The following is a 20,685-nucleotide window of genomic DNA, read 5'->3' as shown; positions in this document are numbered from 1 at the left end:
TTATCTTACTCCAGCAGCAAATGGAGCCCAAGAAACCTCAGCAGTCTCTCCTGGATGCGGTAGAGAACACCCAATTCCCCACTCTTGGCAATGCTGCAGTTGAATCACGTTGCTACTTACCTGTGCGGCCCCAGCAGCCTGTCAGTCAGTGGCTCCATCTGTTGGCAGATTGATGGGCTCTCTCCACACCCCAAACACCAGGCAAGGTGCTGCGGGGGACCCCTGCTCCCCATGACCCTTCCACACAGAAGAACAGACATGGACACACCGGATAGGATGAGTGACAAGGACCTGCAGGCTACCGAGGCTCGGCGGGGTCAGGTGGGGTGGCGGCTGCTGGGCACTGTGGGAGCTGGATGGAGTGAGGACAGGAAATCTGTAGCGAAGGGGGGACTGGGGTGCACACTTTACATCTCATGGTAGAAATATCCAGCTGCAATGCTCAGCTCTCATTTTAGCATCCACTTTCCTTTTTTTTTTTTTTTTTCTGTTGTTATACCCTGAGCACCTTTAAGGGACCTACTCCACACCCATTCTAGGTCCACTAGGTAAGTTGCGACTGCCTGACCTCATTCTTCGTTTCCCAAGCTCTGGGAGGTCAGTGTTTCACTAAATGTGACCAAGCTTCCGCACCACACAGTTTGGTGTGCAGTGAACTCAGGCCCGAATGTCCAATGGGGTGCCTTCTCCAGTCACCGGACCTAAGCTGAGCCAACCATAGTCTGGCCCAGCTACTGAAAAGCTGACTTTGAACTTGAGGGGTGCGGTGGTTAACTTTAAGTGTCAGCTTGACTGCACTAGTCCCTAGAGACTTGTAAGGCATAGTTTGGGTGTGTCTGTGAGCGAGGTTCTGAAGGACATTGTTCTGTGGGTCTGGGCCGACTAGGTGGGGAAGACCTGCCCTTCATGTGGGTGGGCACCACCCGTCAGCTGGGTACCAGATAGAAAAATTGGAGGAAGGGGGATGGATCGCTTGCTCTTTCCTGGAACTGGAAGATGCTCTTCTTCTACCCTGGGACATCAGGACCCCAGGAATTACACCAAGCAGCCCCAGGCTCTTGGGCCTTGGGTTGCCCTGAGCCACACTACCGGCCCCCAGGGCCACTAGATCCCAGACAGCCTGTCATGGGATTTTTCATAGCTGCATGAACTAACACTTACAATAAATCACCCACATCCAGCCAGCCAGCCAGCCAACCACCAATCCATGCATGCATGCATCTATCCATCATCCACCCACCCATCCATCCATCCATCCACCCATTCATCCATCCACCATCTATCCACCTGTCCATTCTGTCTGAAGAGCCCTGACTAACAAGGATACCCTGGAACTGGTGGAAACTTCCTCTGGAGATGGAGAATGGGATCTGTAAAGTAGGCAGAGAGATGAGACCTGGAGGGAAACCAGATGCAGATGGTGTACTTGAGGCAACCAGACCTGAACCAAGATCTACCTCTGGGCTTCTCTGCAGCATGAGCCAATAAGGTCCCTTTTCTCTGAAGCCAGGTTGGGTTGGGTTTTGTCTTAAAGCAGATGGAGTTCCTGCTGCCATCTCAGTGACGTACTTCCTCTTGTTTGACACCATCGTGAGCTGCCAGGGTGGGATGACTCTGTCTTACAGGTCAGGTCACTAGATCAGAGGACTCTCCCAGGGTCACACCGCTGAGGGCTTGGCTCTTGAGATTCCTAACCCTAAGTTCTACTCTGTGTTGTTCCCTGTCTCCATGAGCAAGCTCACAGGACAGTCAGTCCAGCTCCCACCTGCCACCCTGCATATACTTCTGCAAGCCAGAAGGAAGGGTGGCAGGAGAATAGGACATCTTGGTGTGGTACCAGGAGTGCCTCCAAGGCAGGGACAGGACCAGTACTCCAGATAAGGCATCCCTTCTCCCAGGCGACATGCCAAGAGACTTGTGGTTCATGCTTATTTATTTTTAATTTAACTTATTTATTTTATTTGAAAGGGAGAGAGAGAAAGAGGCAGAGAAAGGAGACTGTGTGTGTGTGTGTGTGTGTGTGAGAGAGAGAGAGAGAGAGAGAGAGAGAGAGAGAGAGAAAGACTCCTACTCCTACCTGCTGGTTTACTCCCCAAATGCCCACAGCAGCCAGGGGGTGGGCTGGGCTGAAGTAAGGAGCTAGAATCCAATCTGAGTCTCACATGGGGGTAGGCAGGGACCTAAGTACTTGAGCCATCTCCTGCTGCCTCCCCTTCCCAGGGAGCTGGAATTGGGAGCAAAACCAGAACTCAAAGCCAGGCACTCTGCTATGGAGTGCAGGTTTCCCAAGTGATGTCTTAACCAAGAGACCAAATGCTCACCCCTTCGTGTTGACATAAAGGTGTTAGCTGACCGGCAGAAAAGATTTGCCTGTTGATGTATAGCACCAGAAAGCAGTTATTTGTCACCTGCCTCTGAGTCCTAGAAATGCAGGCTCATCTCCTTGCCTCCGATGCTGTCCCCATCACTGAGAATATCACACTCCTCCACTTTACCCTTTCCCACTGACCAATCGATTCAATCAGCATACCTACCCCATGCAAAGCACTGTATTCATTGATTGGGAACACAGGAAGGAATCACTCACGGTCAGTGCATTCAACGATGCTTCCCTGAGCCAGGCCCAGCGTCTCCATCAGACTTTTCCAGGGCTGATGGAGGCAGCAGCGTGCAAGCCAGCAGTGTGTTGTCCTCAGGCAGCTACAGGCTGGTGGAGGGCTAAGACAAGGCAGTGGATGGCAACTGCTCCTTGGCCTGCCTCTCAGCCTCTCCTAATAATAGCTCCTGACACGTTCAGAGGCTGACCTCTCACCTTGGCACTCTTGGTTGGATTGACTGCAGCACCTGGAGGACTCCTGCCCCATGCAGTTAACTACCAGAGTTTCCTTGTTCCATGCTCACCCATGCCTGAATCAGTATTCCCAGGTTCCGAGGGGGAAGCCTGGGCATAGCCGGAATGACATGCTCAAGGTCATGCCCAAGGCCTGGTTAGAAAAATGGCAGAGCTGGGGCCTGTGTTGTGGCATAATGGGCTAAGCCGCCACCTACGCCACTGGCACCCTATATGGACATTGGTCTGTGTCCCAGGTGCTGCACTTCTGATCCAGCTCCCTGTTGATGGCCTAGGAGAATCAGTAGAAGATAGATCAAGAGCTTGGACCCCTGCCAAACATGTGAGAGACCTGGAAGAAGCTCCTGGCTTTGGCCTGGCCCAGCACTGGCTGTTGTGGTCATCTGGGGAGTGAACTAGTGGATGGAAGATCTCTCTCTCTCTCTCTCTCTCTTGCTTTCTCTCTCTAATATGACTTTCAAAATAAATAAATAAAAGTCCTTTTTTTAAAAAAGAAAGAAAATGACAGAGCCAGGATTCAAAGACTGAAACCCATGCTGCCTGGTCCCAGAGATTTGCTCTTAACCACCGATCTACAATGCTTTGCATAGTCAGCGAGTTGGTGTTGCCTGGGTCATTGGTTCTCATTCTCCCAGAAATAAGAATCCTGAGGATGGTGACATAAAGAGGGGCAGTATTGCAGTGGTTGTCTGTTGCTAATGTGCTGGTTGGATTGCTGGGTATACCCCCACTTGCCCATAGTCCAGAAGCTTCCCTGGTTTTCTCCCTTACAATCTGCTGTGTGAAATTTCCTGTGTTCTGCAGGCCACTCCATATGCTTCCAGTAAACTCCCTTTAGACTAAATCTAGTCCTAGTCCTGCCATCAGGAGCCCTGATGGAGACAGGAATTAACACAATTACCATTAGCACATGGCATAGATGAAGTGCTTGGGGCTTTGTAGCTGTGCTAGTGTTTGAGAGAGCTGAAGGATGTTTGGGTCCAGGGGAAGGTATTTGTGCAAACGGGAAATTATGTGTGCTCAAGACAAGATGCAAGTCAAATATGTCAGCAGCCCTAGGGTGCACATTTTCATCTCAATCACTGAGAAAAAATTGGTTTAGGCTCCCATCCTGCCGCTGTCACCTCCTTGCCTGGGAAGTGAAGATTGAATGCTTGCAGGGGGCAGACCCCCAGTGAGGTTCCGCACAGGGTTCAGGCAGACATCAAAGTTAATCCGTCCTCTGATCTAAGCAAATGGTGACGAGACTTTCCTGGAACAGAGGCTCTACTAATTGTAGCACTGCAGTCCAGCAGAGGTATTTATAGCACAGTGTGGATTCCCAGGGAAGTGTTGGTGCTATCTGTGGTCGAATGCTTGAAGTCTGGAGCAGAGTAGGATCTCCTGTAGCATCCTCCGGTCCCGTGCTGTTGAGAATAAGTAAGTGCGGAAATGCTTCCGTGTGTTTATGAGGTGCTGTGACTGTCTGTCTGTCTGTCTGTCTCTCTCTCTCTCTTTCCCTTCATTTGTTCCAGTATTTCTGGGTCAGATCACTTATCCGGTGTTTCTTCTTTGGTCTCCACTTTCCAAGTAAGATGTGTCCCCAAAAGTCGGCTTTGGCTTATCTCTTGCCGTGCTAGGCACCCTGTAGTTTAACGCAAGCCCTCCCGACTTCCGGAGTGTGCAGAAGAGCAGGCCTTCTGCTGGAGTCAGGGTTACATGCCTGCCGGACAACCTCGGGCTCCACACCGCTTGCTCCTGCCCCTCCTCACCAGCACGGACCCTGGCCGGCTTTGTAGTCTCATCCGCATGGCCGAGGCTTCCTGGCTGGCCTTGCACACACCACCCTCCACCACCACTGAACCGTCTCCTTCGTGTGGTCGTTGAAGCTTTCTTCTGCACACACAGGTCTGGCCCAGCACTGCCCTGCTCAGTAGCCCCGAGTGTTTCCCTAAAGTGTAAATTTCTCAGCAGGGCCCTTGGGCCATGGTCACCAGTCAATGAAAGGCACCTGCCACATTCATGCATCTCTGCTGCATGGAAAGGTGGTCTAGGTTGCCAAGTTTTGGGCCTGTGTTCACCTCTGACCCAGAGCACAATGGACGGTCAATACATCTGCCTGCGTGGACAACAGGCTGACCCAATCCAGGACTCTGCCTGCAGAATTTGAACCCGGAAAGTCAGAGGATCAGGAGTTGGGCTGGAGGTGTAGCAGCCGGGCAGGTGCACAGTAATGGCAGGAGGTGGGCTGTGGGAGAGCCCAGGTGATGAGTCAGTAGAAGCCGAGAGAGAAATACTCTTAGACGGTGAGTGGGGCGGGAGTTGCCTGGGAATAGCAGGCAGCAGAGAACAGTGGAGGAGAATTAAGTGAAGATCCGCAAATTCCTGCAGCTGAGAGGTAACAAGATACCTTAAGCCCTAGGACTGGCTTCCTGGGATTCGTTTGTTCATTTGCAGATTCCTGCCCCTCTTCACTGAACACTCATATATGCCAGGAACCTCTGCAAGCCTTAGACAAAGTCTTTGCCATCACGGAGCTGACATTTTAGCTGGGGAGGCAAGTGACAAGTAGAGTTTCAAAATAAAGGCAATTCTAGAAGGAATCAATGCTGGGAAGGAGAGTCGAGCAGGCCAGGGAGGTGTAGGGTAGAGGGGGCGACCGCTTTTAAGGCAGAGAGACCTGAGTGGAAAGAAGGGGACCTACAAGTGCAAAGCTTGAATTGTGCTTGCTCCTCACAGAGCAGCAAGGAGTTCCACGTGGCTGGAGGGGAGTGAGCCAGGGAGCCCGAGAAAGGACATCGGGTCAGCGAGGTGGCCGTGGCAAGAGCCCAAGCTGTGGGCTTCATGAGCCTTGGGAAGGGCTCAGGATTTCACTGTGCCTTCCAAGGATGTTCACTTGGAAGAAGATCCCACTTCTGCTAGGAACCCTTCCACGGCCACTTGACGTGAAATGAACTCCTCTCTCCTAACTCCTATTTGGATTGTGTGTGACTGTGCACCTGACCACCTCTCACTTCCTATGATTTCTTGCAGTGCTGGGAGTTGACTGGGGCATTCTCGTGCAAGCCAAGGTGTGGCTGAGTGTTGAGAAAACTGATGCTGTCAGGGTTATGCACTGGGTCATCCCACTGGGCTCGCTCCTACAGCTGACAGTAGCTGCTGACCTGGGGTGTCCACAGCAGCACCCACAGGTGACACCTCCCAGAATCAGGAGGAAGCTGCAGGGTTTCTGATGGGTTACCCGTGGAAGCACCCAGAGTCATCTCGATGCGTTCTATTAGCCAAGCTGGTCTCAGGACCAGAGCGGCGTCAAGGAGAGGAGAGCCACACTTTCAGCAGAAGCCCAGGAGAGGCTGTATGGCTCTCTTCCATCTCTAACAGTTTGCACAGTGCTTTTCCCATGCACTGGTTATAGTGTCAGCCATCTTTTGCTTTATATTACAATGAATTAAGGTTTTCTTTATTTTACAAACTAGATTTCAAATCCTTGGGGGCATTATATCTTACTGAATCCAATATTTTCAGTGTGACACCCCCAATAACAACAAATTTTTATGGAGTTCCTCCACCGTGTGCTTCGGCTCATCCCATTGAATGCTCGATCTCATCTAATCTTTAGCCTGACAAGATAGACATTGTTCCCATTTCACAGACCAGAAAAATGAGACCTTGCTCAAAGTCACATCACTGTGGTGGATTTGAACCCATTTTGAAGTCTGTAGTCTCATTCTCTCTTCCACCACCTCATAGCATTGGCACTGTCCCCATGGGATTGACCTACTGTAACAAACTCATAGATTGAGTGCCTTCAACAATGAACATTAATTTCTTACTGTGCCAGAGGCCGGCAAGTCCAAGATCAAGGTTAAGGCAAATCCTGCTTCTGGTGAGGGTGCTCTTGCTGGTTTGCAGATGGCTGTCTTCCCATTGCATCCTCACCTGCTAGTAAAAGGGGTGGGGCAGTGCTCTCTGGTGTTTCTTCCTATAAGGTGAGGACCATACCCTCAAAACCTCATCACCTGTAGAAGGCCCAACCTCCTAACACTGTGGGTATTAGACCTTCAACCTATAGATGTGTGGACCAGGAGCACATGTTCAATCCATAGCAGGTGCTCAAGAAATGTGCTCACAGGTGACACTCTGGGCTGGCGTCACCAAAGTGCCACTGAGTGGAAGAGAAGAGGAAGAAAAAGGGATGTAGTGCAGAGAGGGAGCAGGGAGTTGTCAGCTATGGCTCCAGCGGGCCCCAGAGTCCCTGTGCCACGCAGCCCCGAGCAGCCTGCTCTGGGAATGCAGAGTGTGTGGACTCAACAAGGAGTCGGGATATTTATTGGGCTGGAGTGCCTGATGCAAGACTTTCCTCCAAAATTCCAATTTGCTATCTGCCAAGGTAAATGATAGAGGCTTACAGTTCATGCTGTAGCACATCTACCCAGGCCAGGCACCTCCAACTCGGAATTCCTGGTCTGCTTCCTTCCAGCTAGAAGTGAATGGAGATTTACTTACCGCCCAGAATAAGCACATCTCCTGCTCAGCAAGATCCTGGTTTTAAAAGATTCTGGTTTTACTCGGGGAGTAGCGATCTATGTGCACCTGTCTCTGTGCAGAAGGAGACACTAAGACAAATGGATCCTCTCCCACCAAGGAGGTGGCAAATGCAACTCAGTGTTTTATGTTAAACAATCTCTTAGACTTCAGTGTCTTAATGAATGTAAGGGCATCCGTGGGCCAAAGGTGTGAAAAATAGCAGCAGTTCTCGATGGGCATGTGAACGCTCAGTGAATACAATGGGAGCATGGACTTTTTCTTTTGCCCCTCCCCCGTGGTCCCCATGCTCAGAGGACCATTTCCAGACCACATCCAGCCCACTCCTGAAAGACATCCTCTGTGAATGGTGGCCACACATGTGGGTATTACCGGGCACGTGTGTCTTCAGTGCCTCAAGGGCACAGTTATGCCACTCCATGTGACAAGGTAAGTAGCCACCTGCAGAGCCAGTGTCCCTCATGTGAGCACAGGCTGGAGTCCTAGCTACTCCACTCTGATCTAGCTCCCTGCTAATGCACCTGGGAAAGCAGCGGATGATGGCCCAGTCACTCTGCCTCTCAAAGAAACAAATGTAAATCTAATGAAAAGTCACTAGGTCGGCTGGCGCCGCGGCTCACTAGGCTAATCCTCTGCCTTGCGGCGCCGGCACACCAGGTTCTAGTCCCGGTTGGGGTGCCGGATTCTGTCCCGGTTGCCCCTCTTCCAGGCCAGCTCTCTGCTGTGGCCAGGGAGTGCAGTGGAGGATGGCCCAAGTACTTGGGCCCTGCACCCCATGGGAGATCAGGATAAATACCTGGCTCCTAGGCCGGCACCGCGGCTCACTAGGCTAATCCTCCGCCTAGCGGCGCCTGCACACCGGGTTCTATTCCCGGTCGGGGCACCGGATTCTGTCCCGGTTGCCCCTCTTCCAGGCCAGCTCTCTGCTGTGGCCCGGGAAGGCAGTGGAGGATGGCCCAAGTGCTTGGGCCCTGCACCCCATGGGAGACCAGGAGAAGCACCTGGCTCCTGCCTTCGGATCAGCGCAATGCACCAGCCGCAGAACGCCGGCCGCGGTGGCCATTGGAGGGTGAACCAACGGCAAAGGAAGACCTTTCTCTCTGTCTCTCTCACTGTCCACTCTGCCTGTCCAAAAAAAAAAAAAAAAAAAAAATTAAAAAAAAAAGTCACTAGGTCTACACCAAATGCAATTGTATCTTTTTAAAAAATGAATTTATTTATTTGAAAGACAAAGAGAAAGATGGTTCTATCTGCTGGTTCACTCGCCAAATGGCTGCAATAGTCAGAGCTGGGCTAGGCTGAAACCAGGAGCCAGGAACTGCACTTGGGTTTCCCACATGGATGTGGGAAACTCAGCTGCTTGGGCCCTCATCCCAGGAACATTAGCGGGGAGCTCGATCAAAGGGGATTAGCCAAGACTGGAACTGACCTTCCTGTGTGGGATGTGGGCATCCTAAGCTTAACCTGTGACACCATAACACCTGCCCTGCAATATTATCTTTTATGGACCACCAAGCCTACTGAATATTTTTGTCTACTCTGTTTCCCACGTACCATCCCCATAACCCTACTCCATATCACAGTCATGGAGAACTTGTGGAAATTGAAGTCAGAGTGCTTGACCCCCAGCTGACGCACCCCCAAAACCTTCCCAATTATTTTGAATAACATCTTGTGTTAAATTGAATTAAGCTTGACTTCAAGATTTCTCTGTACATAGCAAACTGTAACCTAACTTGACGCGTAAACAGATTTTTAGCTACTCTTGTAGCACGTATAGCTGAGTCTCAGCCAACCACAAGTGGCCAACTGTTCAAACTGTGCTCAAATAAGACAGACACAAGTTATAGCCAATCAGGCTGCCCCTGTCCCTCACCTGTTTCCCTTACAGCACTTCCTTTTCTCTGGCTATAAGTACAGTCTGCCCATTGGCCACCAGGTGAACCATTCTGAACAAGTGTTGGTTCTGATTGCGATAAAGCCAACCAAGAGCTGCAAAACCGCGATTTGTTGTGATTTTTGCTTTTCACACGAAACATCTTCTGTGCCCTAGAAGGTTCCATCAAGGAAATTATCCTAACGGATCTCTCTCGCTGCCTTTCCCTTGATTCTCCCACGTGGGCGGCTCCCACCACACAAGTTTCCTGCTCGTTCTTGAACGCATTAGGTTTGACCCGGCCTCTGGGTCTTTGCACTTGCAGCTTCCTCTGTGCTGTGTGAAGTCCTCTGTGCTCTGGGCCTGGCTCCAGTTGCTACTTAAGTCCCTGTGTAAGTGGCACCGCCTCAGAGCGCTGTCCCTCCCCACAAGGTCTAAAGAAGTCCTCACCTCACTTCCATTCTCTATTCATCTACTCCCACCCTGAATGCACCAACTGACATGCGAATTGTTGTCCCTTGCACCTTGCACGAGTGCAGGAACTTTGTGCGTCTCTCTGTTGTGTCTCCAGCACCTTCCAGAGCACTTGGCACACAGTAGGTGCTCAATAAACATTTACTGGGTGACTGTCGGTTCTCATTTCTTAGGCTGTTCGGGCATTTGAGAGTCAGTGTTGCAGGGAGGGAGCTCCTTGGAAATGACCCCTCTCTTGAGAAGGAAGGGAAAGCCTTGCTTTCTCATCAATTATTTAGTCGCCTTCAAAGCCAGGGATTTCCAGAGGATTAAAAATCATCCTTATTGCAATTGTCACAGCCACATGCTCGCAGTGCCTAACCATAGCACCTGTGATCCCTCAGCTGGCCGCTGGTGTCTGGTCTTCCCAGGGGATTAGCCCTGGAAGGAAGCACCAGCACACTGTTACCATTGGCATCTTATGAGATTTTAATTAACGGAGGGCTTTTGTGTTTTGTTTTTTTTTTTTTTTTTTTTTCCCTTTTCTTTCTCATTCCTGGTTAGGATTTTGATTAATTTGTACGCGCGAATTTTGTCGCCTGGAGGAGATGGGAAGAGAGTGTTTGGGACTGCTGGGAGATGCCAGAGATGCCCTGCTAAAACAATTGCGGTGCGTGGCCGTGCCCCCGGGGCCCCGCCACACACCCACACCTGCGTGGGTCCGCAGCCATGCGCCGCCTTCGTGATTATTGGCTGTGGTGGATGATTGCGCTTCCTGGCACCTCGCTGCCTGCCAGATTCCTTTCTGTCTGCAGTGCCTTTGTGAGCATCGGGGTCCTCAAGTTCCAGCGGGGGCGGCTGGCTGGCAACAGCTCACCCTGGCATGTTGTCAGCTGGGACCTTCAGCTCAGCATTCCGGCTTCCACCCAGGCTGCCTCAGCACTCGTGCACCGCCAAGACCTGGGACTACGGAGCTCATCCACAGAGCTGGCACGGCAGGCGAAGGCCTCTCAGCCAGGGCGCTTGCGTAGACTGCTCTCCGCTCGCTCAGTGGCACCAGCTTGCGGTCCAGCTGAGCCTCTGTGGTCCAGTGCCCATTTCTCCCCTGCACCAGATTGCCACGCTCGGAGCCAAGTGAGGCCTGGGAAGGAGCTCCATGATGAGAAGCAGCTCTTCTGGAAGACAGATCTGGATTTGTGTCTTACCCACTTACGTCAGCCTGTAAGCCTTGATTTTATCTGTGAAATGGGGACAGTATGCCTGACCTAGCTCACAGGTGTGTTTGAAGAGATTCAACAGGACACCGCATGCAGGGCTTGGAACAGCAAATGTCAACTATTTTTGCTTGGGTCAGATGATTTGCATTCAAGTCTATTTGTGGCACTGGAGCGAGTCCTCATGTGTTGGACTTTCAAGTTTTCATGTACCAATGAGTTCTGTGATGATGAACTGAGAATACCAGCTCACTTGTCAAGCTTCGTACACACATTAGAGAAATTCATCAGTGCCTCGTTCACTTTTTTTTTTTTAAGATTTTTCATGTATTTATTTGAGAGGTAGAGTTACAGACAGTGAGAGGGAGAAACAGAGAGAAAGGTCTTCTGTCTGATGGTTCACTCCCCAAATGGCCGCAATGGCCGGAGCTACACTGTTACTGGTGGATGGCAGGGTTCTTGTCTTTGTGCAAGAAAGAATTCAGGCGTGAGACAGAGAGTAGTGGAAAGTAAAATAGCAAGGTTTATTAGGGAAGGGACATCCGTAAGAACGGATGGGCACCTCTCCAGACAGAACCTGAGAGAGAGAGTGCCCAGTCTCTCAGAGTGGGGGGAGCGGGGTTACATGGTTGAGTGGAGAGAGTACACCTGACCAGGCAGGCCAGGCCAGGCCAGGCCAGGCAGGCGGCTCAGCAGAGAGGCAAAGGGCTGAGCGTACAGTCCGGTTGAGGCGGGGCGGGTGTGTGTGTGTGTGTGTTTGTGTGTGTTAAGGAGATGGGTCTTTGTCTTCACACATCTCCTCCTGAAACAAAAGACTTTATGGATGTAAATACTAAAAACCCCTATCTGAGTTTCCCCACTGAAGTTGTCAGACAGGAGGAGGCCTGGTTAGAGGAAGGACAGGCAGGACCCCCTGGAAGATCAGGATCATTTTGAAATGCAGATGCTGGGCTGCACCTAGAAGGTTATCAGGCAGAAGGGGCGGGACCCCCACCTGGCAGGGTTCCCCACTGGCAGGATATCGGGTAGGAGGGACAGGGCAGGATGTAGATAAGGTTATCGGGATGACTTTGAGATGTATATGCTGGACATAGACGTCTTCTCTTTAGGCCTTTGTCACACACACATAAGATCATATCTGACTTCCTACCTAACACCACCAATCCAAAGCCAGGAGCCAGGAGCTTCTGCCTAGTCTCCCATGTGGGTGCAGGGGCCCAAGGACTTGGGCCATCTTCTACTACTTTCCCAGGCCACAGCAGAGAGCTGGATTGGAAGAGGAATAGCCAGGAGTAGAATTGGAGACCATATGGGATGCCGGCACCACAGCCGGAAGATTAACCTACTGTGCCACAGCGCCGGTCCCGCCTCATTCAATTTTATGCCTGGCCATGCAGTTAGGTTGGATTTTCCCCCCAAACCGTGAACCTGGACATGAACAACTTAACCAGGTCTTACTCATGGGGGAAGGGAACGTACCAATATAGAATGGAGAGGGCCGTATACAAACGTTGTTAGAAGGTTTTAAAATGAAGCAGCAGCAAATTGCATTAAAATGATTATTGCATGAACGAGTGGACTATTGTCCCTCAGGGGAAAATTTTTCCCAGTTTGCTTAGAGTAGCAAAAAGAGGGAAAAAAAAAAAAAAGATTTGGTAGTTATTTCAAAGCTGCCTCCTCCGGGGAAATTAAACCAGAGTTATGGGGTATTTTCTTTAAAACCCTAGTAGAAAACTAACTAGTTAAAAACTGCTCTGCAGTGAGCCTACGTGGATGTGAGCAGGAATCTCCTTCCCAGTGCAGCAGCCCTGGGGACGCCAGTGTTCCTGTTTCGGAACTCCCTCCCCCACCCCACTTTCCCCTGTAGGGACCTGGGTGTGTGCACAAAGGGTTACCCTACTTAACCACGCCCCAGTCTTCCCTCCCGGACCTCCCAGTGTTACCGTGCCCCTCCCATCAGCCCCTCCCCTGCAGCTACCCGGACCAAGGCTGTTTGGTATTGGAACTGCAGGTTCCTGTTTGTAAGCCAGGGCTTCTTTTTGTCTTCTCGAAAATTCCAGAACTCTTCCAGAAACCTGATTGTTGCTAGCCATGTTCATCCTGAGTGTTGTGGGCAGTTTGAAGGGCAGCGACATTTCTTGCTTAAATCTCTTTCTGAAATAGAACCCCTCTTTTCTGTCGGGAACCCATTCCACAGAAGCCTGATTCCGCCTTGTCCCGTTGACATGACCCAGAGCTGGCCAACGCAGGTACCCTGTGCTCCTGGCTGTAGTGACTATCCTGGGATAGGCATATGATCCAAGTGAAGCAATCCTCTCTTGGGTCTTTTTTGATGCTGCAATCAGAAAAGGCATTGCTTTCTCTTGGGGTTGCTAGGTTGGTCAGATTCCAGCCTCATCATGGACACATGATAAAGACCAATGCAAGAAATACAGAAAGGGGCTGGACGGCTTTATTTGATCCTTAGATCAAGTCCCGCCTGAAGCCGATATGATAGAACATTATGTAAGCTACAGTGTATGAATGGGGGTTCTCTTACTACAGCTTTAAACCATTTCTTTTTTTTTTTTTTTTTCAATTTATTTGAAAGGCAGAGTTACAGAGACAGGTAGAGACAGAGAGACAGGTCTTCCATCTACTGGTTCACTCCCCAAATGGCCATAACGACCGGGGCTGGACCAGGCCAAAACCAGGAGTCAGGAGTTTCTGCTAGGTCTCCTATGCGAGTTCAGGAGCCCAAGCACTTGGGCCATCTTCCATTGCTTTCCCAGGTGCATTAGCAGGGAGCTGGATCAGAAGTGGAACAGCCGGGACTTGAACTGGTGCCCATACGGGATGCCAGTGCTGTAAACCAGAGTTTTAACTCTCTGAACCACAGCGCTGGCCCCTTGAAAATAATTTCTGACTGATTCAACTAGATTAACTTAAAAAGCATTTGGTACTTTTTAACCTTTGAAGGATCAATGTGATGAAATAAATGTTGCATAAAGAACTCTAAAATAGGGGTGGGCATTCTATTGCAGCAGGCCACTTGCAGTGCCCATATCGTGTTAGGCAGGAAGTCAGAAATGAGCTTGTGTGTGTGTGTGACAAAGGCCTAAGGCATTGACATCTACAACAGTCCAGCATCTGCATCTCAAAGTCATCCAGATAACCTTCCAGGTGCAGCCCAGGATCTGCACTTCAAACTTCCTGCCCGGATCCTGATGATCTTTCAGGGGGTCCTGCCCCTTCTACCTGATAACCATCCTTCCTCTAAGGTGGGGCCACACCAGCCAGGCTTCCCCTGTCTGATAACTTCAGGGGGAAAACTCAGAAAGGAATTTTTTGTATTTATACCCAACAAGTCCTTTGTTCTAGGAGGAGAAGAAGGAGAAGACCCATTCCCTTAAAAACCCCAGCCTAAATGTGCGCTACGCACTCTCTCTCAGGTCCTGTCTGGAGAGGAGCCCATCTGTTCTTATGGATGTCCCTACCCTAATAAACATTGCTATGTTGCTTTCCACTGCTCTCTGTGTCACACCTGAATTCTTTCTTGCACAAAGACAAGGACCCTCTGCTTCTCCGGCAACAATCCCATATCAGAGTGCTGGTTCAGGTCCCAGCTACTTGGTGCTCCTCCTAATCCAGCTTTCTGCTAATGCACCTGGAAGGCAGCACACAAGGTCCAGGTGCTTGGGTTCCTGCCAGCCCTGTGGGAGACCCGGATGGAGTTCCTAGCTCCTGGCTTCAGCCTGGTCCAGCCCCAGCTGTTGTGGGGCATTTGGAGAGTAAATCAGCAGATGGACCATCTCTCTCTCGCTCCCTCTCTGTCATTCTGCCTTTCCAATAAATAAATAAACTTTTTTTTTTTTTTTTTTTTGAGAAAAGGGGGCAGAGTAGACAGCAAGATGCTCCATGAAAGCCACATAAAGACAGGCAGGGATGGAATGAGACTCCTACCAGCCAAGGATGCCAGCCTTCAGAAGCCGGAAGAGAAAAGGCCGGGGAGACATTCTCCCTAGAGCATCAGGAGGAACCAGCCCTGCTGACACCTGGAATTCTGGGCTCCAGACCTGCCAGATAGCAAATGTCTGTGGTTTTGAGTGGAAATCTGTGCCGGCAGCCTCGGAACAAGTGCAGTCAGCCAAGGTCACGGCTCCTGGAGCCTGTGCTTATTTGAATCTCACCCAAAGTTGCAGCCACGCCCCTAGGACAAGCCTCTGCAGCCAGAGAGTCCCACCCACCACACCTAGCAGGTGCAGACCCCTTAACCACAGCTCCCCAAGGCTATTAGGGCTGCCAGCTCCCAGTGTGCCTGACACAAGCACCTACCCTGGAAAGCCACTCTCCCCTGGGAACACACTCTGGTCCCTGTGACTTTCCAGGGCCTCACTGTTTGCCCAGGATGTTTGGACAGGAAGGTGCCTGGAGGCAGCCAGCAGCTAGTGCTGGGGCGTCTCCAGTTCTTTATATTCCACGGCCATTCTGTTTCCAGGATACGGGTCTCAGGGTCTCTCTTTTGTGGTGAATGTTGAAGCCATGTCTCGACGTGCTGTCTCAATAACACAGCGAAGGCACGCACAGCATTTGCCTGCTGACCGTGACAGCACTTTCATCTGAGCAGCCCGCATCCCAGCCAGTCCTGCGAGCCAGGTAGGGAGGAGAGCCGGAGAGGAGGAGAAAGACAATCTGAATTCATCAGTGCTTTGCCTGGGGTAGTGATTAGCTACAACTCTGACCTGCCGCCTAGCATTTTAAGCAATGGCCCAACTTCTTTAGTTTCCAACGCGTGTGAGGCTGGGAGAGCCGAGAGAGCCAACTGCCAAGTCGTTACAGGCTGTGAAGTCCTCAGCAGCTACCGCGTTCCCTGTGGCTAAACTTGAACTTCCCATACTCTCAAAGCAGGGGGTGATTGCAGTCATGAATGATCCCCAAGTAGGTGTCCTCCTCTCAACTCCACTGTCAACACCTCCAGGGCAAGGCTCCAATCTTGCTGGCTTGGATTCCTTTAATAGCATCAGCCAGGGTGTGCCTCTGGCCTGCTGATTGGCTTAAGGATAGGGGTCTAACCTGAGTCTCAGTGTCCCTAAAATGTCTTTGTCAGGTCTAGTGAGTTACGAACTGGGGCTTTGGGCTTGGAGGTCAGACTGCCTGGATTGGGATCGTGGCTGGTTCTGTGACTTCGGAGAAGTTGGTTAACCTCTGAATGTCAGGCTTCTATCTCTACAACAGGAGATGATGTCTCTGAAGTGCCCGGCAGTCACTGACAAGACAGCCGCATTGTCACCAGGTAACTGCGGCAGAGCAACAACCGACCCACACTTGCCTGGCTCCAAAGCCCCGGGCTCCTTGTAGGAGCTCAGAGTGGCTGCCGCTGGGGTGCTCTTCTGGGCTCTCTGATAGGGAGAGCTGTCATATGGGATGCAGGACTGGCAGGCATGAGCTGGACATTGCTAAATCCCTGCCACAGATGTCTGGGCTGGGGTTCCCTAAGAGTCAGCCAAGAACCCCGAACTCACCCGGGCGGGTGAACAGAAACCCGGGAAGCATCTCCGCCTCTTTGGGAGGAATCGGAAGCGTTGCAGACTCACTTCTGGCTCAACTCCCGGGCTTCTTGAAGGCCTGTGTTGTGGGGACCTGAGGGGAGGAGGTCCCATCGAAGGGTGCAGGTGACTGCGGTCTCCTCTCAGACTGGGAAACAAGGGTCCCCGTCGTCCACCCACCCTTGTCTCCTAGAGCCATCGCAAGAACAAAGTCGCTAAATCTGGGTGGTTTAGAACAAGTCCATTATCGCATAGACTTGGAGGCTGGAAGTTCAAAGCCAAGGTGTCAGCAGCCTGCCTCTGTGTTACCTGGCAGTCCTTGGCACCTCCCGTCCCATAGCTGTCTCCTCTGTGTGTTTTCACATGGTCTCGCCTCTGCTTCTGTGTCTCTGGATTCAAATACCTCCTCTTACACAGACAGCACTCTGCGAAGCCCATCTTAGCTTGATTACTTCTACTGAAGACCCCACCTCCAAGTCAGGTCTCATTCTGCAGTACCAGCATTTAGGACTTTGGCATATTTTCCGAGGTGGCAGTGGTGGTGGCGGTGGTGAGTGCTGTAACTCCACTCACAACACCATCTGTGGTGGTTGTGTGTGTCAACTTGGCCTTGGTTGAACGTTATTCTAGGTATTTCTGTGTAGGTATTTTTCAGATGAGATTGTCACATGGATCAGCAGACTTTGAGTGAAGCAAATTAACTCCCCACCCCCGTAACACAGGATGGACCCCATCCACACTGACTTCCCTGACTTCTGCCAGTAGACCGCCGTTGGCTTCGAACTGAAACCCTTGCCTAGCTTTTCAGCCTGCCAGCCAACGCTGCAGATTATGTATATGGCTGCTTCTCCATCTTCAAGGATTTGCACCTGCAGATTCAGCCAGCTACACATGGAAAGTCAATGATTCCAGAATCCAGGGACTCTGTTGGGCACGTACAGACTTCTCTCTTGTCATCCGTCCCTAAACAGTACAGTGTAACTACACAGCAACTCAACTGTATTGGGTATTACACATAATTTAGCGAAGATGTAAAGCATAGGTTCTGTGCAAATACTATCCCGTTTATACAAAGGACTTGCGTATCTGTGGATTCTGGAATCCGCCAACCCCTGTGGATTCTATATACACCCTGTTGGTTCTGCTTCCCTGAAGAATCGAATGATAGGTGACCCAGGTCTTGGCAAGAGTCCTGCAGCCGTGGCAGGACTGGCAGTGCCTCCTGGGGAGAGGAAGACACCCGAGCTGCCTTTCGTCTCACCTCACTGTCAGCAAACTCTCAGTTAACCATTGAACAAACCCTTTAGAGTCTTCCGTTTTTATTACTCCTTTGGCAAAGGAAGGTTGAACAGTTCAGTCGCATTGTGAATTGTTTGGAGACACGATGGGGAAGAAATGAGAAGAAATTCCTTAGCTCCATGAGTTAACCTCAGCCTGGAGGCTGGTGTTTTGTAGGAGTTAGAGTAGGATGACTCCTTGAAAGTACTGCTCAGCATTCTGAAGTGCCTATCACACTGTTCGTTGGCTAGTTATCTATGACTTTGCAACAAACTGCTCCAAATGGGAGTGGTTCCAAAGGAAACTATTTCATTTGCTCATGATTCTGAGGTTCAGCAACCAGGCTGGGCTCAACTCGGTGGTTCTTCTGCTTAGTCTCTTCCAGAGTCTGTAGCTACTGTCACTGGCAACACACCGGAACTCGATGGTTCAAGATGACCTCACATGAAAAGCAATGGGTACCGGCTTTTGGCTCAGCTTCTCTTTCCACGTGAGTTCCCATCTTTAAGGTGGTTAGCCTGGGCTTCCTTACCTTGAGGCCCTGTGCTCTACGAAGGTGAAAGTGGGAGCTGCAAGGCCTCTTAAGACCCAGGCTTGGAAGTTGCCAAAAACATCACTTCCATGGTATTACTTTGGTCAAATCAAGTTACAAATCCTTCCTCTACTCCAAGCAAAGAAGAATAGGGTCCACTCTTGACAAGAGGCAGTGCAAAGTCACATTTAAAAAAAGGTGCATGCATAGTTATGAGGATTTGTTATGGCCAGCTTTGCAAGCAATCCAGTACATTCACTAAGCAAATTAATGTAGGGAACAGAGTGGGTGGGTTACGTCTGCATCTGCCAGTGAGGATGATACATACGATACTGATCAGATCCAGAGTTCACAGGAGATCTCACATGTGAGAGGACATTGTGGTCGATTACACCATTTGATTGAGAACCTGGTAGGGAAAGTTTCTGGCCTCTGTCTGCTTTGAAGTCTGTCTATAAATTTTTTCCTGTGAAATTAGGTATTTGCCTCATCACTGTTACAGCACAGCCGGAAGCATCTGGTAGGGCTTACTAACTTATATTCTTAGAATTTCCTTGGCAGAAATTAGCAATTTTTTTCCTAAGAACTTTTTTTTCCCCACTCTTAAAGACTGAGTCTTCAGGTTAATACTGGGGATCCACAATTCATAAATTTGTTCCTCTGGGTTCATTGTTACAAAATGAGACTTTTAATAGATTGCAAAGACTTAATAAGAGTGCTGCCTAGTCACATAATGAAGTTACTGCACACGTGGTTGACAGGTAGTAATTTATTATTATCCTTGTCCCTGATAAGAGTCATGTCATGCACAGCGGGTGCCTAATAAATATTAGCTGTTACAACATAAGCGATGGAAGAGAGTTTGTCCCTTTGTGTCTCAATGAACCATTCATAACACAGTCTTCTGTGAACACCAGGGCTGTTTTCTGTTAATGTTATCAATTACACGTAGAAGGGAGCTATAGCAGTGTGTCTTTATTATTATTAATTTATAAATGTCCTAATTTATCCTGCCACCATGTTTTGCTTAGCATAGCAAGTCACAATATTTTCCTGTCCCTGCAGTGGAAGACTGCAGTAAGTTGATCTTGCTAAAGAGAGATAATTATTAGCTTCCTCCAGAATGCATGCATTACTAAGCATTCCAGGAGGATTGATGTTTCTATGGACTTTGGACAAGAGGAGGCAGCAGCGAAGGGAGATAGGGCTGTTTTAGTATTTGTCCTTGATCCATTTGCATATCCATCACTGGTAATTAGTGAATGCCTCTTGTGTTTCAGGCGGTGGTCACGCGAGAATCAATGCGGAGGCACCCAGTTCCCAACAGAGAACCAGCGATCACCAAGTTTGCAGTCAAGAGCAACTGCTTCGCAGGGGGGTGCTTTTCTCAAAAGTCAGCAGCGAAATGGCAGATTTTTGAGCACGGTTCACTGATGTTCAAGGGTTTCTTCCTCAGATGAGCAGAGCTATTCTGGCATTTGGGATTGCTGGTTTTTTGTTTGTTTGTTTTGTTTTGGTTAGGAGCATGCATGGGAAAGGCAAGGGGATTTAAAATTCAACAGCGGATTGCTATGGGGTGTGGGGGGGTGTTAGTGGGGGATGAGGCTTTGATTGCCAGGCTAAGGGTCCAAAGAAAGAAATAAAGAAAACCTGAAACAACAGAGCCCATTCCTACATCCTTTGCACCCTAACCAGCCAGCACATACAGATGTGTTAAAAGCATTTAATTATTTAATATATTCCCAGCGAATTCTTCTTTTTAGGAGAACTTTAGATCAACCACAAGGAGGCAAATATTGACGTACTATTAACTGGAATTTGGCTGTTATTATTAAACATTTATGAAGTGTCTCGTTCAATCATTCATCAGTTCAATTTCACCAATCAACAAGTAATGATTGACGCTCTCCCAGTTGCCAGGTGCGTGGGGACTGCTAGGAATGCCGGTGGGGTTTGCAGTCCGGGGGGAAAAACCAGGCTGCAGGTGGAAGTGGTGCCAAGGCTTGTGGGTCTAAGACGCAGGCTCCAGAGCTTGGATAACGGGAGGTACTGACCAGGCTGTGGCTCTCAAAGCCTGTTCTGCTTACAATGAGATGCTTGGAGGCTGAGCGTCCGAGGCTGAGTGGCCAGGAGGCGGGGCTTGAAGTAGGGCTTCCTGGCAAGCAATTTCTGGAAGGCGTGTTCTCTGGCCAGGAGTACTGGAAGGGCGTGAGGCAAACACGAGCCACGCAGGCTCAGGTGTGCTCCATCCCGTGGAGCCCTAGAGTAGGCACGTACCCCCAGAATGCACCTGTGCGTGCGTGCGTGCCCCCATCAGGCAGACAAGAAACCCTCCTAGACTTGTGAGTCCCAGGAGTAGGGAGCCACGTGGCTGTTAGCAGGTGGCTATTATAACAGCCAGGAGCTGGGTTCGGGAGTCCAGTCAGGGCACC

The 20,685-nt window shown here is 50.2% G+C and overlaps 1 long non-coding RNA gene across 1 annotated transcript; it reads left to right on the top strand.

The window, feature by feature from the left end:
• Positions 1-4,080: 4,080 nt before the first annotated feature.
• Positions 4,081-19,914, top strand: LOC103352378 (uncharacterized). Its single transcript, XR_519854.3, has 3 exons — positions 4,081-4,270; positions 18,097-18,211; positions 19,534-19,914. It is a non-coding gene; the product is annotated as an uncharacterized lncRNA (long non-coding RNA).
• Positions 19,915-20,685: the final 771 nt, after the last annotated feature.

Source organism: Oryctolagus cuniculus, chromosome 2 (assembly GCF_964237555.1).
Source record: "Oryctolagus cuniculus chromosome 2, mOryCun1.1, whole genome shotgun sequence".
NCBI classification, from domain to species: domain Eukaryota; kingdom Metazoa; phylum Chordata; class Mammalia; order Lagomorpha; family Leporidae; genus Oryctolagus; species Oryctolagus cuniculus.
This window is presented reverse-complemented; position numbering and strand designations above follow the sequence as displayed.